The sequence below is a fragment of the Podarcis tiliguerta genome (assembly GCF_965153285.1).
Source record: "Podarcis tiliguerta genome assembly, chromosome: 13".
Classification (NCBI taxonomy): Eukaryota; Metazoa; Chordata; class Lepidosauria; order Squamata; family Lacertidae; genus Podarcis; species Podarcis tiliguerta.
In genome coordinates this window covers 3,800,819-3,817,325 of record NC_139546.1, presented here as the reverse complement: position 1 = coordinate 3,817,325, position 16,507 = coordinate 3,800,819, and the positions used below count along the sequence as shown (strand labels likewise).

Below are 16,507 nucleotides of genomic sequence, written 5' to 3'. Positions count from 1 at the left end.
GGGTGTTGCACAGGGAGGGGGCCACCACCGAGAAGGCCCTCTGTCTGGTGCCCTGTAGCTTCACTTCTGGCATGGAGGGGACCGCCACAAGGCCCTGGAGCTGGACCTCAGTGTCCAGGCTGAATGACAGGGGTGCGGACGCTCCTTCAGGTATGCAGGGCCGGGTACTGTCTAGATATAGATAGTGGCAGTGCAAGAACGAGCTCGGAGGAGCTCCCTTAATTGCTGGGCGACCTTCCGGGCTCCCACAATATTCACTGGGGCCCCTTTTGCTGCAACGTCCAGCTGATGGACTGAGCGGTTCGTCTTCCTTGCGCCGGGCCCCTTGCCTTTGCTTCTGCTCAGGCCAACGTGGCCCTGGCCGCTTCTCCGACTCTCCCGGTCCCGGTGACAGGAACGCGGAGAAGGAGGCGCGGACTTCTGCGCGAAGCGAGCCAGACGGCGGAGAGCGTCCAGAATGCCCAGCCAGGTGAAAGGAGGACGGCCACTTTCCCTTCTGCTCCGCCCGGACAGACCGGCTCCGCTGCTGCTGAGGAGCAGGAAACCCGGCGGAATCCCGGAAGAGGCTCGAGCCTGGCACACGCGTCCACACGCGCGACTTTATTTCCCAGGAAAGTATCCCTGCAGGTTGCGGGAGAGAGTGTGGACCCGAGGCGGGGAAGGCGAGAGGCGCGGGGAAAACCCTTTTGCGCGCGAGAATACTTGGTCTGCACGACTCCCCACCCCCCCGGCCATTGTTTAGGCGGGTTAAGCCTCGTCGCTTGAACGTGTGAGTGGGGATTGTCCCCCCGGCCACCTTGCACAGGACCAGGCTGCGCCCATCTGCCCGGGCACTTCCGTGCGCACCTGTTTCTCCGCTCCGTGGTGCGCCCTGATCGCGCGGCGCAGTGGCCAGCGCGCAGCCCTCGCCCGGCCCCCTCCCCGTCCAGCGAGGGAGCCCCGTCCGGGAGCCAATGGGCGCGGGAACGTCAGCGCGCGGCCCCGGCCCTCGTGACCCCGCGCCCAATCCCAGCCCCGGACGCGGCGGGCGCCCGGCCAGGCGGGGCGGGGCCGAGGAGGCTTGACGCAGAGGAAGGCGCGTGATTGACGCAAGCGGCCGGGCTAAATTTAGCTCCCGCGGAGCCGGTTGCGCGCGGCGGGGCCGGGGGCGCGCCGGGCGGGTCCCGAGGCGGCGGCGGCCGCGCTCCGGCTTGGCCCCCGCGGTGGGCGGGCGCCCGGCTGCTGCTCCGCCCGCGCGCAAGGGAGAGCTATTTCGGGAGCGCGAGCCAAAGATAGCGCGGGCGGGAAGTATTTATAGCGCGCCGCCGCCGCCGCCGCCGCTTTTCCGGGGCGGGGAGAGGAAAATGCCGAGCCGGAGCCTCTGCCCCCGGGGCGAGAGCCGGAGCAGGGATTCCCCGCGCGGGCGGGGGAGGGCGGAGACGCCGGGGCTGCCCCGGGCCGGCCTGACGCAATGGCGAGCGGACGGGGATCTCCCTGCCGGGGCGGGGACTCCGCCCGGAGCCGCGAAGCTTGGTGCCGCGCATTGCCCGGAGGGGGCCGCTGCCCTCTCTCCCAGGAAAAGGGACTTGCAGCCCGGCGAGAGTTCAGAAATCTGGAGCGGGACCGAACAACCTCCTAGCCGTGGCCGGCGCCCCGGTTCCCTCCGGGCACTCGCTCGGGCGCATCTGGGGGCAGCGCTGGAACGGCTGATCCGCGATCGCTGGAGACGCGGGTGCGGACGTGAGGATGTGTCGCGCACGTGCACGCAGAAGAAAGCCTCCCTGAAGTCACAGGGGATTGGCTCTCTAATAAATACCAGTAGAATTGCAGCCCGACCCTACCTATGTTTACTCGGAAGTAAGCCCCACTGACTTCTATTGGATTTGCTCTCAGGTAAGTGTGTACAGGATTGTAGCACTAGGGCAGCATTCTGTGCGGTGTATTTACTTGAAAGTAAGTCCTCACGAGTTCGGTGGGACTTGTTTACTTGTTGTAAGGGACTGAATGGTTTTCCTCCGGTCCTTGCTGCAAACCAAACAGTCTTCCCATATCCTGGTACTGACAGCCCTGGAGGAGAAAAGGAAAACGTGTGAATACACCTTTAACATGCTAATAGTGAAATATGCACATGTATGCATTTAAAAATGTAGGGTCCAGTTGCACTGGGGTTGCTCCAGTGCAATATGCATAAGTCCATGTGCATCACAGGAATCTTGGTTAAATTCCATAAGATTCCAGCAGGGATGTTTGCTTCTGAGACCCCTTGCAGCTGATAAAAGCTGCAAATGGGTGGCTTCGCCTGTTTGCTCATCGTGTAAGGGTTAAGGCGTAAGGAGAAAACAGGCAGCTGGTCATAGGAGTCAGGCTTTTGCTTAGGCATCCTGGAAGCCTTTAGGCAGATGCCGGCATGCTTTTCTTTCATTTACTTAAAAGCAATCTTCTGATCAGACAGATGACCAGATAAGTTCCATGAGCCAGTGGAACAAAAGCTGTAATTCTTTGCGGTGGTTTTTTTTTTTTGGGGGGGGGGGTTCTTATCACCATGTCAAATGGAATATTGTTGCCATTTTCCAGATGGGTACACCACACACACCCTCCCCCCCCCCCCCGGCATTTGTTCCTTGGTGGCTCCGGGGCCAGTGACTCCATACTGCCCTCTACTGCTGGACATCATAGTAGCTGCAGTAAAAGCCTGCATTTCCTCCAGGGGTGCCATGGCTGGAAGGTTCCTTGGTGTGTGGGGATTAATCTTCAGCTGTTTTTCCTGCAGGGCCAGAAGAGAGACCATTCCCCACAACCTCTGCCGCTGATTGCCAGCCACACTCTGAATGGAAGGCAAGTTGGAGGGCTAGGAGGTGTCACGTGGGAGGGGCCCGTTATCCTTCAACGTGATGAGTGAGCGAAGGGACCTGGGACTGCAATAAGGGTGGGGTGGCCTAACCTTGAGCAGTCCTGTGTGCAGGGGGGCAGTTCAAACACCCCCACGCCCCCTGGGCATTAAGTAGGTGTGAGTGCCTAACTTGGGTGCCAAGTTTGGTGGAGGGGGAAGAGCAGGAAATCCCCCTGTGATTGGCTCAGAACTTTAGTGCTTTATAAGGAGGTTTCTGTTTTCAGCATAGCCAGTCGCTCTGCAAAGACCCCTTCTGAATAATGTTTTCTCTTTCTCTGTGGTTAACTTCCTCTAACTATACTGCTTTGGAGAGTTTGGGGGTATATCTCCTCCTTTTCCATGCTAAGAAAGTTCCTTTTTAACGGAGGGCAGGAAGAAAATTTTAAAAAAATTGCTCTTGTGCAAATACTCTCCCTTGTTTGTGGTTTTTTTTTCTGAATCTGGTTCAGAAAACTGGATAACCCCCCTCCCCTGGCCAAATTCTGCCCCATGTAGATTTCGTCAGCCCCCCCCCCCCCCCCCAGGTTCTAGCTGGAAAGTCTTTGCATATTGGTTGCTAGACTCTCTCTTACAGTTAATTTTTTTCTTCATACCTAGGTACACTGGTACCTCAGGTTAATTTATATTTATGCCACATATTTATTTATTTAAATATATTTTAAAGCATTTACAGTGGTACCTCGGGTTACCTCCAGAACTTAATTCGCTCTGGAGGTCTGTTCTTAACCTGAAACTGTTCTTAACCTGAAGCGCCACTTTAGCTAATGGGGCTTCCTGCTGCCGCCGCGCTACCACTGCTCGATTTCTGATCTCATTCTGAAGCAAAGTTCTTAACCTGAAGCACTATTTCTGGGTTAGTGGAGTCTGTAACCTGAAGCGTATGTAACCTGAGGTACCACTGTAACTGCTAAATCTTGAGAAACCCCAGCCTTGTCTGCAGAAAGCCTTCTTTCATTGTCCCACTGATAACTACAGGCCCACTGTTAAAAATGTAATCAGATTAGGGAAGTAATTGGGCTTTTTCGCACAAGAGAAAACATAAACAAACCACAGATAGGGACTGTTTCAGGTGTGTATGTGTGTGTTCTGTAAGTTGACTTTATCCTACGAAGCAAACATGACTTCTGGAGGATAAATCAGTGCCCAGTTGATGGGAGAGAAAAGCAAACAGGTGGTCCACGTTACTGTATGAACACTGACTGGCAATAATGCCCTGAATCCTGAAACTACAGAGAATAGGGCAATGAGGAGTCTTGGGGATGAAGGCACATGGAGCAGGCTTCAACTGCACTTTCTCTCATTAAGCCTATTACTGCAGTCTGATTAAAGACATTGTAATTGAGCTCTCACCTAAATATAAAGGTAAAGGTAAAGGGGACCCCTGACCATTAGGTCCAGTCGTGGCCGACTCTGGGGTTGTGGCGCTCGTCTCACTTTACTGGCCAAGGGAGCCGGCGTACAGCTTCCGGGTCATGTGGCCAGCATGACTAAGCTGCTTCTGGCGAACCAGAGCAGCGCACGGAAACGCCGTTTACCTTCCCGCCGGAGCGGTACCTATTTATCTACTTGCACTTTGACATGCTTTCAAACTGCTAGGTTGGCAGGAGCAGGGACCGAGCAGCGGGAGCTCACCCCGTCACGGGGATTCGAACTGCCAACCTTCTGATCGACAAGTCCTAGGCTCTGTGGTTTAACCCACAGCGCCACCCGTGCCCCTTGTCACCTAAATATACATATGGTCAAAACAATTTTGAACCAAGAAGCATGTTCTCTTTGTTTTTAGCTGATGCCTGCATGTGTCTTCTTATGAGGCATTCCTTCTGTGTGAGAGTAGAATGAGAATGGCTCTTTTGTGACAGTATATGCCACCTGCAGTTTTTAAATATATAGTTGTGTTGCAAAATCTATATTTCCCTTAACAGGGACACTTTTTGAGTCAATGATTTTTTTAAAAATGATTACTCTAAATCATTAATTAATTAAATGTTGCAGCCTTGATTGCCACCCCTTTTCTTTTTACTTACTTTGTCTTTTATAGGGCTGAGCGCTGATACTGAAAATCCATGCTGAGCCCTGACACAAATTAAGCCCAAGCAACGATGAGGAAATGTAACAGGGGTAAGACAAGGAATGGGCTCGCAACTAGATGCATTGTACCGTAAAAGGAAATGTCGTCATAGTAGTAGTAATATATATATTTATACCCCACCTTTTTCCCTGACAGGGACTCCAGGCAGCTGATAGATAAAAGAAGAGCTAAAAGCAAAGAAAAAAAACAACAATTAAAAAACAATTAAACATTGTCAGAATTAAAAGTATATATTATGTAGATAGATCAAAATACATTAAAACCATACAGATAATCACAGTAAAAACAGCATAGCACCAGCCCTTTCATTAAAAGCCATCAATTCCCCAAAGCCCGTTGGAACAAGAAAGGGAGAATCATTCAAATGATTGCACTGCTAGCGATATTTTCACATTTGAGAGTTAAATCAGCTTTAATTTTTTTGTTTCTGCTGTTTATAGACCACCCATTGACCAAGGTCTTGTGGGCGGTTACTGAAAACCAACAAAGCACAGATACACCTCAACAGAAAGAGTAGAGATACGTAGGGTGGCCCTTGCATCTTCACCAAAGCTGGTGTTATCCTGGCCGTCCAGGAATTGTGAGAGGTAAGTTGTTACTGGACAAATTCTCTAGGGCTTTCAGTATTTCTCCTTCTACTGCAAATGTAAAACAGCCCCTAATGAAAACATAAAGCAAACTAGTTGACAGTCTAAATTTATTTTCCTGTCCAAACTCAAATATTAGAAGATTTCAGACCTCTCTCTCTCTCTCTCTCTCTCTCTCTCTCTCTCTCTCTCACACACACACACACACACACACACACACACAAAATATGAGAGGAGTTTCCTAAGCCGTATGAAAACACACTCAGGCTTAAGATGGTTATGTTTTGAGCATGAGTGAAGCTTTTAATTATAAAGCCCTCTTGCTGTTAATACTTGAGCTGAACTGACAGCATACTGATATTTCTGTGAGAAAGTAGCTGAAGGTAAACTGGGTCACTTTGGTAACCTTAAGGTCATATTACTGCCATGCAGTTTATCTGATCTCTGAAAAGTGTTCAGAATTCAGCACTAAAGCTGTTGGTGGTTGCCATCCAGAGACTACGATACAGAACTGCCTTGGTCACTAGTTTGTGGGCCCAGTTCAAAATGCTGATGGTCTTCTTTAAAGGTCTAAACTGTACTGGACACACACTAAAGGTAAAGGTAAAGGTACCCCTGCTCGTACGGGCCAGTCTTGACAGACTCTAGGGTTGTGCGCTCATCTCACTCTAGAGGCCGGGAGCCAGCGCTGTCCGCAGACACTTCCGGGTCACGTGGCCAGCGTGACATCGCTGCTCTGGCGAGCCAGCGCAGCACACGGAACGCCGTTTACCTTCCCGCTGGTAAGCGGTCCCTATTTATCTACTTGCACCTGGGGGTGCTTTCGAACTGCTAGGTTGGCAGGCGCTGGGACCGAGCGACGGGAGCGCACCCCGTCACGGGGATTCGAACCGCCAACCTTTCGATCGGCAAGTCCTAGGCGCTGAGGCTTTTACCCACAGCGCCACCCGGGACACACACTGCCTCCCCCCAAAAGCCACAATAGTCCAAATAACAAAGAGCCAGACATTGTATTTCACAAACAGGTCACCCCATTCCTGATCCCCACGATTCTCCACAACTCTGTGAGACTCTGGGGGCTTCTTGTCAGCAGCCCGACTTAAATTAGGTGATTGTATATGTACATGCCCATAATGTTTGACAGCATTAAAACACGTGAGGTGTCACCTTTGATAGAGTTTTCTCTGTGACTTCTCCAGCTTCTTGTTCCATAGTTTCAAACACTGTTCTCTGGGAAATTGTTGTCTCATGTAGCTATAGCATGTGTAATGCTAGTTAATGCAAAAAGCAATTAAGACCACAGAGTTGTATCGCTAGACACAGCTAGGTCATGCCCCTCACCTAGAAGGAAGGGAGTTAAATTTCCTGCTTTGGTCATTCTCTTTCACCATGTGAACTCTCAGATAAAGTTTGTGCCTGAGCCTGAACTTGCCCGCTATTAGTTCAGACCATGTGCTTAGAGCTGTTTCACTATATTTTGTACCCCAATATTTTTGTCTGTGTTTATATGCTGCTGCATGGATAAATGCATGAACCTGACTTTTGGAACTTTGTAAGTAAAGCATTTTAAAACTTCCCAAGGTGTGTGGTCTGTTCAGTGCTAAGAGGGGTAGAAATGAGGAAGCTCTGGTAGCGACTCAGAACAAGAAGTTTAAAAGTTTTAACAGCCTATATTCCCACAATATGCTGCTGCTTGTGACTTTTAAATCTCTGCTGGGGGCTGTCTGTTGCTGGAGAGCATGTTTAGCCCCACGCTTTAGATCTAGGGATCCAGACAATTCTTTTATTAATTACCCCACACGTATGATCTACATCTATGAATCTATTTTCCCCACCTGCTCATCTGATCCAGCAATTCCCAAGCTCACCCAGATAATCCTCTTTTGCTGTCACAATCTTTTGATTCTCTTTCAACCATACTGTATTCTATAACTTTCAGAGACAAACCCCTGGGGTTTTGTGTGATGTTCATTATCAGTTCTTCAAACATGATTAAATGTCTGCTTCCTTGCTCGCATTATTATAACTGGGTTCAGCAAGAAGCTGCTTAAATCGGAACAGGTTACTGACAAACTGTACATCTTGACAGACTATAGTCTTCATGAATGACACAGATTATGAAGCAATAACTTTGTGTAGGGGTACCAGATGAGGTTGCCCTCTCCCCTCGCCCCTCCCCTTATTTCTTCTTTCCCTGAAACCCTGGCCCAATGATTAGGAGATGGCTGGGGGACTCAGGATCGCCTCTCCAGTCTGCTCATGGATGGGATGGCTGCCCTGGTGCCAGGTCCTTCAAAGTGGCCCCTCAGGATTATGCACACCTTATATCAGGTTGGAACACTGGGTGGTCATAATAACAATTTCTCTAAATCCGAATCTTAATCAATATAATCCCCTAACATCTGTATCTATCTGTTCTTTAAATTTCTCAATTACTGGGATGTCAATGTAGAAAAATTAGGGTGTGTGTGTGTGGACCTTTATCCTGAATTGCCCTGACCCCACCCATTTTTAAAGGAAAATTGAAAAAGACACTAAGTTGTGGTCCAAACTCAACCTCTTCCTCTTGGATATGTTTACTTCACTGAAGATGGCAGTCCCGCACAAGCTCTTGTCCTCGCTTGTTTCTGTGGGTTGAACAATCAGGGTGGGAAACTCTGACAAATTGATTCTGATGAATGGGTGGGATTTCCTGCACATCCAATGCTTATGATTCTTTTCAGAGTAAGCATTTATTATTCTTCCTCAGGAATGATCTGCTTAAGCCTTGGGCTGACTTAAAGGTAAAAGGTAAAGGTACCCCTGCCCGTACGGGCCAGTCTTGACAGACTCTAGGGTTGTGCGCCCATCTCACTCAAAGAGGCCGAGGGCCAGCGCTGTCCGCAGACACTTCCAGGTCACGTGGCCAGCGTGACATCGCTGCTCTGGCGAGCCAGCGCAGCACACGGAACGCCGTTTACCTTCCCGCTGGTAAGCGGTCCCTATTTATCTACTTGCACCCAGGGGTGCTTTCGAACTGCTAGGTTGGCAGGCGCTGGGACCGAGCAACGGGAGAGCACCCCACCGCGGGATTCGAACCGCCGACCTTTCGATCGGCAAGCCTTAGGCGCTGAGGCTTTTACCCACAGCGCCACCCGCGTCCCTTGAGCTGACTTGGAGGCCTGTAATTGGAATAGCACCTTGACCCAGACAGTTTCCCTGTTCCCACAAGAAATGGAAGGGGGTTGAGAACTCCTTTTTTGGGTGGAATTCGCAGAGGAATCTTGCTCCTCCCATCTCTCTTGTTCTTCCCTTCTTACATTGTCACCCCCCTTTCTGTTGTCAACGTAGAGGGCCACTTTGAAGAATCTTAAAACACAGGGAATTGTTCTTGTTTCTATCATGATAATACTCCTTTTTCAGAAGAGCAACTCAAAGGCAAGTTGGAGGCACCCTCTGTGAACTGGTTGTCTGTATATTGGATTCATTGCTTTTTCTCAAACGGGACAGTCAAGTATCTGGCTCGCTGCCTGATTCAGCGGACAACTGCTTAGAAGCCACTTTGGCAAGTAAGCGGCATGTAAATAAATAAAGTGTGAACAATGGACTCAAAAAATGCAGAGGGTGAAAGAGGGTGGTGGGATCCTTGCAGGAAGATGCTGGGACCACCTTTTAAAATATCCTGCCTCAGAATTCTACAGATGTCCCCATTTGAGATCCAAGAGATTCATGTTAGCACCATCTGTGACGTTGCAAGATATCCTGGGGTCTTCTAGTCATCAGATGGTGCAGCGTAGCCCCTCGGGCAGCAAAATGTCTTGGGGGGGTGTGTGTGGCTCCAATAAATTAGGTTGCACCACTGTTGTGAAGTAAGAATTAAATATAAAGGTCAGACAGAAACCAGAGCCCTTGTTTACAAAACACACACTGCTGACAGGGGAATTGTGTGTTCTGTCCCCACGGCCACCCCCAAGTCTGCACACTGCAATTCTTCCGCAGAAAAGTGGTGCTGGAGTAGAGCCAGATTAAGTGGTCCACACAAAGGTATGACATCTAAACTGCTGCTTCCATCAGAGAAGCTATTTTTCAGTACTAGCACAATGAGGAAGATTTGCCAAAAACACTCACTGCAGACAAAGCCCGAAGCAGTTCGCTTCACCCTTTCTTTGGTGCTTCTGTGAATGAATTGAGCACCCATGCATGTGCTCAGCAAAGCACTCAAGGCAGAGCCAAACATACTTTAAGGATAAAGCGAGTGAAGAACCCGAGTGCTGCTTTCTCAAAGGCAGTTGCTAGGGAAGATTAAAGATCTCTCCAGGGAACTGCATGCTGTCATCAGCTCAAAGCTCTCACAGAAGCTGAGCTGCTTATGTTCACTGCAATAAAAGCAACAGCACACAGGACATCATCTTACCATGAGAGGTTTTGTCAAACAGCCCAAGGCCAGAGAAAGTCAGCAGCCTAAGCTATTTCAGAAGAGCTTTTCTCCAGTCCCAACAGTTGTCTTTATACCCAATAGAAAACACTTATTTGGTAACAGTATAAAATATAGCATATTATAAAATTATATTAAATAATAGGAAATGTTTATTTTATGGTCCTATTTATTATAGGGCCATAGTCATGGTTAAGTGAAGTCAACTGAATTGCATCCCACCATTACAATGAGAAATCAGGAGGGGAGTCGGGTAGTTCGAAGATGGTTCAACAGATCGGCAGTGTGGAAGCAGTAAGTATGAAGGTGGTTTCTGCCGAACTTGGGGTAGAAAAGAGAGGAAATGGGTTATTTTGAATTAGGTAAATGACATGTATTGTGCATTTTTCTTCCATAGACTTTGCTGGGGTGGATTTTCCAGAAAGATTTACCCAATTATTTTGGGGTGTATCTAGCTAGGTTCTGCTCAAGAGTAGATGTATGGAAATTAATGGACCTAAGTTAGTCATGTCATTAATTTTGGTGGGTCTGCTTTGAGTAGTTTAACATTGGATACAATCCAATGCATTTTGGGGAAATGGGTCATTGTTTTAGGTCAGTTGGTTGTACTTGTGCCCATGAGTTGTGTTTGTAATTTTTATTTAAAAGGCACTTTGTTGGCCAGTGTTAATCAATGGACTTGTTGGGGCTACTGTTGCTAGGCAGTCCTTCTGGCCAGTCTGGGACAATAGAAGCTTGCTGTTACTAGGCAGGATTCTCACACCCCAAACTTCAGCCTTCAGTTTGCAGTTTGCAGTTCAGGTAGAAGTTAGGTATGAAAGGAGGTGGGGAAAGCAAATCACAGGAGAGAAATGGAAATAGTTTGAGATGAATGGGGAGAGGGAAAGGAAAACGGTATCACAGATGCACAGCAACTGGATTCTATTTTTTATTGGAAAAAAATATTTTTATTGCTTTTATATATAGATAAATTATAGCAAAACATAAGAAGCATGAAGCAGGGACCAGGTGTACAAGCAAAAAAACAAACAGGATGTATACCAAATTTTCACATAAAGGTAAAGGTAAAGGTACCCCTGCCCGTACGGGCCAGTCTTGACAGACTCTAGGGTTGTGCGCCCATCTCACTCTAGCGGCCGGGAGCCAGCGCTGTCCGCAGACACTTCCGGGTCACGTGGCCAGCGTGACATCGCTGCTCTGGTGAGCCAGAGCTGCACACGGAAACGCCGTTTACCTTCCCGCTAGTAAGCGGTCCCTATTTATCTACTTGCACCTGGGAGTGCTTTCAAACTGCTAGGTTGGCAGGCGCTGGGACCGAGCAACGGGAGCGCACCCCGCCGCGAGGATTCGAACCGCCGACCTTTTGATCGGCAAGCCCTAGGCACTGAGGCTTTAACCCACAGCGCCACCCGTGTCCCGCGTAAATTTTCACATATTAATGTTCAAAATGTTTTGTGTGCTATATAGGGAGTTAGTTACCATCAACAACAAAGTAAGGAGACTTCCAGATTTCTGTGTCTAGAAGCCCATATGTGGAGGCAAGCTGGAGAAAGGTCCACCCCTCCTTGATTTGTTTAAGGAACAAACCTTTGCCTTGTGGCATAAAATGCATCAGGTGTCTTTAGTCCTTTTAGTGTTCTCACTTGGTGGGTTATCTTGCCCATAGTTGCTGTTTTCGACATATTTCTATGTCATAATGTTAATGTCCGTTGAGGTTTTCCATATTTGGGCAGTTGATGAATGGGCTGCAGCATTGAGAAAGATGTGCAATTCATTAAATTTAATGTCAGTCTTAGGACCCACAATTATAGGTAATAGTAGCCATTGAGGAGTACATTCATTGTACTCCTTTAGTATATTAGCAGTTTCCCAGAACAGAGCTACTAGGCAATACCCCATTCCTACAATTTTGCCAACAAGCCAGTGAAATCTCTGATGTTACGTGAGGACGTGGCACAGGTGTCCTGCCCTACCTGTGCCAAAGTTTAACTGTACTCTCTCGCTCTAATGTATCCTGGCAGAGGGTCATATCCAGCTCTGCTGTTCTGCTATCTCAGGAGACTTTGGCTTGCAAGGTGAGACTTTCCCCATCCCTCCTCTCCCTAGCAGCCTCAAAATCCACTCCAGAGGGCTGGAACATCACCTGGGGAAGATTTTGAGGGTGTAAAAGGAGAGAAGAGGAAACTTCATTGTGTGAGTGTAAATTAGTGCATGCCGTGTTGGATGCAACCCTCAGGCTGGAAAGTTTTGAATTCCCACATCTTAACTCTGATGACTACTAGCTGTTGTGATTAATAGGTAAAAGGTAAAGGACCTTTGGATGGTTAAGTAAAGTCAAAGGTGACTGAGGTTGCGGTGCTCATCTCGCTTTCAGGCCGAGGGAGACAGTGTTTATCCACAGACAGCTTTCTGGGTCATGTGGCAAGCATGGCTAAACCACTTCTGCCACAACGAAACACCGTGATGGAAACCAGAGTGCACGGAAATGCCGTTTGCCTTCCCGCCACAGTGGTACCTGTTTATCTACTTGCACTGGTGTCCTTTCAAACTCTTAGGTTGGCAGGAGCTGGGACAGAGCGACTGGAGCTCACCCAGTCGCAGGGATTCGAACCGCCGGCCTTCTGATCTGCAAGCTCAAGAGGCTCAGTGGTTTAGACTACAGCGCCACCCGCATCCCTATTAGTGATTAATAAATTGATAATGATAATAGTGATGGTAGGTCTCAAATCAGCCTTTGATTTGATAACCCAAGGCAGAAGTTGTCAACCTTTTTGAGTCCACAGCTCCCCTGACCAACTGCGTTCTTTCTGCGGCTCCCCTGGAGGGACACGTGGTCTGAGTCTCAAGAGCTCCCCTTGCCTGCTGAGCTGCCCACCCCTCACCCTTTTTCTAGAGACCCTTCCTTGTGGAGGGTTCCCTCAGCCTCCTCTCCCCTTTCCTCAAGAATCTTTGCCCGCTTGTTTACTTACCCTGAGGCCACCTTGGCTCTCGGCAACCAGCTCTCAGCTCCCCTGGCCAGCCCCAGAGGCTGCTTTCACCTGGAGAACTTGTAGCCTGGGCCACTACAAAAAAACAGCTCTGCAAGCCTTTGGGAGGCAGAGACACGAGAAGGCATCAGAGGAGGGAAGGAAGGAAAGAGGGACAGAGGCCAGTGTTGCCCACTGCGTGCCTGACCACCATTCAAGACGCCCCAGGGTGCCACGGCACACTGGTTGAAAACCACTCACCTAGGGGATGGTTGCAGAACATCCAAAAGAGTGCATCAATTGATAAAAGTCTGTTTTATCTCACGGAACAATTACAGTTGGAAAGTAGAATGGAAATCAGATGTTGTGTAGGAGGTCCTCTGTCAAATTCTGTTGCAACTGCGAGAGGAATTAGTGTTGTAGTCTAGCTCCCCTTGTTCCCTGATTTAACTCTCCAGAACGTCATAAACTGAAAATTTGCAGAAGCCAGAATGCCTCCAGACTCATGTATGTGGACGATGCAGTTCTTCTCTCAAACACAGTTAGGCCTGAAACATGTATTAGAGGAATGTTCTAACCTTTACGTATAAGAATGAAGCTCTTGCAATTAGTTGCGGTAAGACTAAGGGATTTTTTTGCTTATTCTTAAAAAGTAATGAAAGATAAATGGCTCTTTTGATGGCTACCTACGTGTTTTTAACATTTTTTGGTTTTATCGCTTGGTTTCCTATTTTTATACTGTTGTAAACAGCTGTGGTATATCTTTATGATACAGCAGTATAATAAATATTTTAAATCAATCAATCAATCAATCAAGCTATTATTTAGTTCTCTATCTCCAAATCCCTGGAGGATGCAGAGCCAGAGGGAGTTTGGCCTACATGCAGGTAACACGGTTCTGCTGTGGAAGACTATCGGTAGGGTTATTTTTGACTACAGTGGAACCTCGGGTTACGTACCGCCCTACTTGCGAATTCTTTGGGTAACAAGCTCCGCTAACCCGGAAGGAGATGCCCCTTGTTGTGAACTTTGCCCCGGGGTGCGAGCGGAAGTCGCGTGCCGGCAGAGGCCCCGTTAGCGAAAGCACACCTCATGTTAAGAATGGTTTCAGCTTAAGAACGGACCTCTGGAACGAATTACGTTTGTAACCGGAGGTACCGCTGTATTGCAGAAAGAACTGGACAAATGATAGGGCTCAAGTTGAGAGCCCAGCCTTGTTATCACTATTAATAAGGAGCTACTTCACAAAGAATGTATTAGGATGGAGGTGAATAAGCATTGGAAAGATAGGGAGGAACTGTCCACTAAACAGTAGATAGAATGAGCAAGGAACATTATTTTAGCTGAAGAACCTGCACATCAAATTAGGCAAGGGATTGGGGGGGAAATGATTTATTCATGACAACATGGTATCCATTTATTGTTTATGCTCCATTTATTGTTTATGCCATCAAAGATTTATCACTATGTAGTCTGCCTAATTCTTGGAGCAAGTTTTGGCAGTTTTTTTTTTTTCTGAATGAGGAAAACAATTGTTAAGATTTTTGTAGTGTAAGACGTGAAGGAAACGTACCAGCAGTTCCAATAAAATTTGTAAAACATTATTGGAATAAAGTGATAGCTCTCATCTTGGTTCATTGCTGTTTACAGTTTGTTAATACCACTGTTTTGTGGGATAAATCAGCCTCATATAACCAACATGCGTAACTCTAATGAATGCACAAAGAGGTTAAGACCATATAGTAAGCTGTCTTGCCAGGCCTAGCTAGGACACCGCCCCTCACCTTGGGAGGAAGGGCTACCAAACTCTTTGTTCTCTCACTTGAACCCTACTAGTAAGGAGGTCTAAGCTGGATGCGCGGCTTAAACAAGCTATTTTTGTGATTCTATACAAATAATTTAGAAACTTGGCATTTTTTAACCCAAGTTAAACTGCCTGTCTTTTTTTTGCTGCTGTATGGAAAAGCACATGAATCTGACCTCTGAGGAGTTTGTAAGTAAACAATTTTTAACTTACCAAATGTGTGGTCTCTTTCTGTGCTATGGAAAGTGGGGAATTTTGGAAGCAACTTAGAAGGGGATATTTTAAAGTACTAACTGCCTATATTTCCACACTTTACTATGCTGCATATATTGTGATTTTAAATCTCCGCTGGGGCTCTCACCTAAAAGTACGTGCCCCGAACCTGGATCTTGGCGTCCGGGAAATTCTCCTTTTCGTTATACCTAAAATATTTCTCCTTTTAACCAAACAAATGACATGTTTTCTGGGGCATTGTCTGCATCCTGACATCAGGAAGATTGGAACTGTCATAAGAGCTGTTAGTTAAGTTTTCAGGCCCGGATCCACAAAAAGTGCTTGTGCATGTCCTCTTCCCAGGCAGATAGCCAGGTGCTTTGGCAATGAGTCTGAAGATCTTCCCTGGCTTGCTGTCCTGTTCCGGTGGTCTTGTTGGGTGTTGGAGAACTGACTAGGAACCCAGGCAGCTGGGTAAGGACCTCCAGTCCTGGGCAAGGATAGCTCCTCAGGTTCATTGGGAGTATGGAGATCTGCTGGAGGTTCCATCTGCCCTTGCTCCTTATTTGAGGAGACCTCAGGTTATCAGTCTGAGCAACGCTGAATCCTAACAGTTAGCCTGAGAAATAAATAGCAATATATCAAATAGTAAAAATCATCACGACCACCTTGCAACCATGAAAGAGGTGCATGAGTTTGCTTGGTTTCCTCTTCCCTACCCATCCCACTTTCCTTTTGTGTTGTGCCTTTTCAGTTGAAGGCTTGCATTATTTTTGTTGATAGAAGCTGCTTTGGGATCTTTTTCAGCTGAAGAGTGGAAGTATAAATGCATTGAGTGAATGGATTGATGAATAAATATAACAAGCCTCTCTCCCACAGTAAATGGAGCAGTGATAGAATTAGAAGAGGTATGCCTCTGTACCCTTATAGCTTGCTTGAAGAACAGGAAGCAGAGAGTAGGCATAAATGGACAGCTGTCACGACGGATGGATGGATGTAAGAAGTGGAGTCCCCTGTAACTTGTTCATAAATGATCCGGAGCAGGTAGTGAACTGTGTGATGAGACCAAATTATTCAGGCAGGTAAAAGCAAAAGGAATCAAGGGTATCTCCAAACCAGGCGATTAGTCATTAAAATAGTAGATACAGTCCACTCATGCTGGCACCAGGTTTGAGAGGGCCCCGGGGAACATGGATTCCACCCTCTATCAGTGGGCCCTGGTGGACTTACTTAGCTGCGGTGACAGGGCTGCAAGGTGACATGGTTCAGCCACCATGTTTCAATATTAGGTTCACAGTATAAAAATGCAAAATAAAAACACAAAATACCCCCCCCCCCCCATTTAAAAGGACATAGACTGTTAATCAGCTCAAGGCCTGGTTGAAGAATTTTTGCCTGGTGCTTAAAGATCAGGAAGGCCTCAGGCGAGTCTCTGGGGAGAACATTTGACAAATAGGGAACCACTGCAAAAAAAGGTTAAACAGGTACAGTGGACCCTCCGGATACGAATTAAATTTGTTCCAAGGGTCCGTCCACAACCCAAAAAGTCTGTAGGCAGAGGCACT

At 47.7% G+C, this 16,507-nt stretch overlaps 2 long non-coding RNA genes across 5 annotated transcripts in view; one reads left to right on the top strand and one right to left on the bottom strand.

Annotated features, from left to right (window-relative positions):
- The first annotated feature begins 1,191 nt into the window (after positions 1-1,191).
- On the top strand, positions 1,192-14,946 carry LOC310661674. 3 transcript variants are annotated; one of them, XR_014504039.1, is made up of 5 exons: positions 1,192-1,872; positions 4,908-4,987; positions 8,948-9,093; positions 10,138-10,253; positions 12,334-14,946. It is a non-coding gene; the product is annotated as an uncharacterized lncRNA (long non-coding RNA). The 3 variants fall into 3 exon arrangements; XR_014504040.1 differs by having other exon boundaries at positions 12,066-14,946; XR_014504041.1 differs by lacking the exons at positions 1,192-1,872; positions 4,908-4,987 and adding an exon at positions 6,502-8,328 and having other exon boundaries at positions 8,705-9,093.
- Positions 1,880-16,507, bottom strand: part of LOC310661690 — a 129,144-nt gene continuing 114,516 nt past the window's right edge. Inside the window, exons 3-5 of one of the 2 annotated variants that reach the window (XR_014504067.1) lie at positions 5,079-5,125; positions 3,766-3,849; positions 1,880-2,046 (exon numbers count right to left, since the gene is read on the bottom strand). This is a non-coding gene — a long non-coding RNA (uncharacterized lncRNA). Of the gene's footprint in view, positions 2,047-3,765; positions 3,850-5,078; positions 5,126-11,387; positions 11,705-16,507 lie in introns of those variants that run through there. The other variant, XR_014504068.1, reaches the window with a different exon arrangement.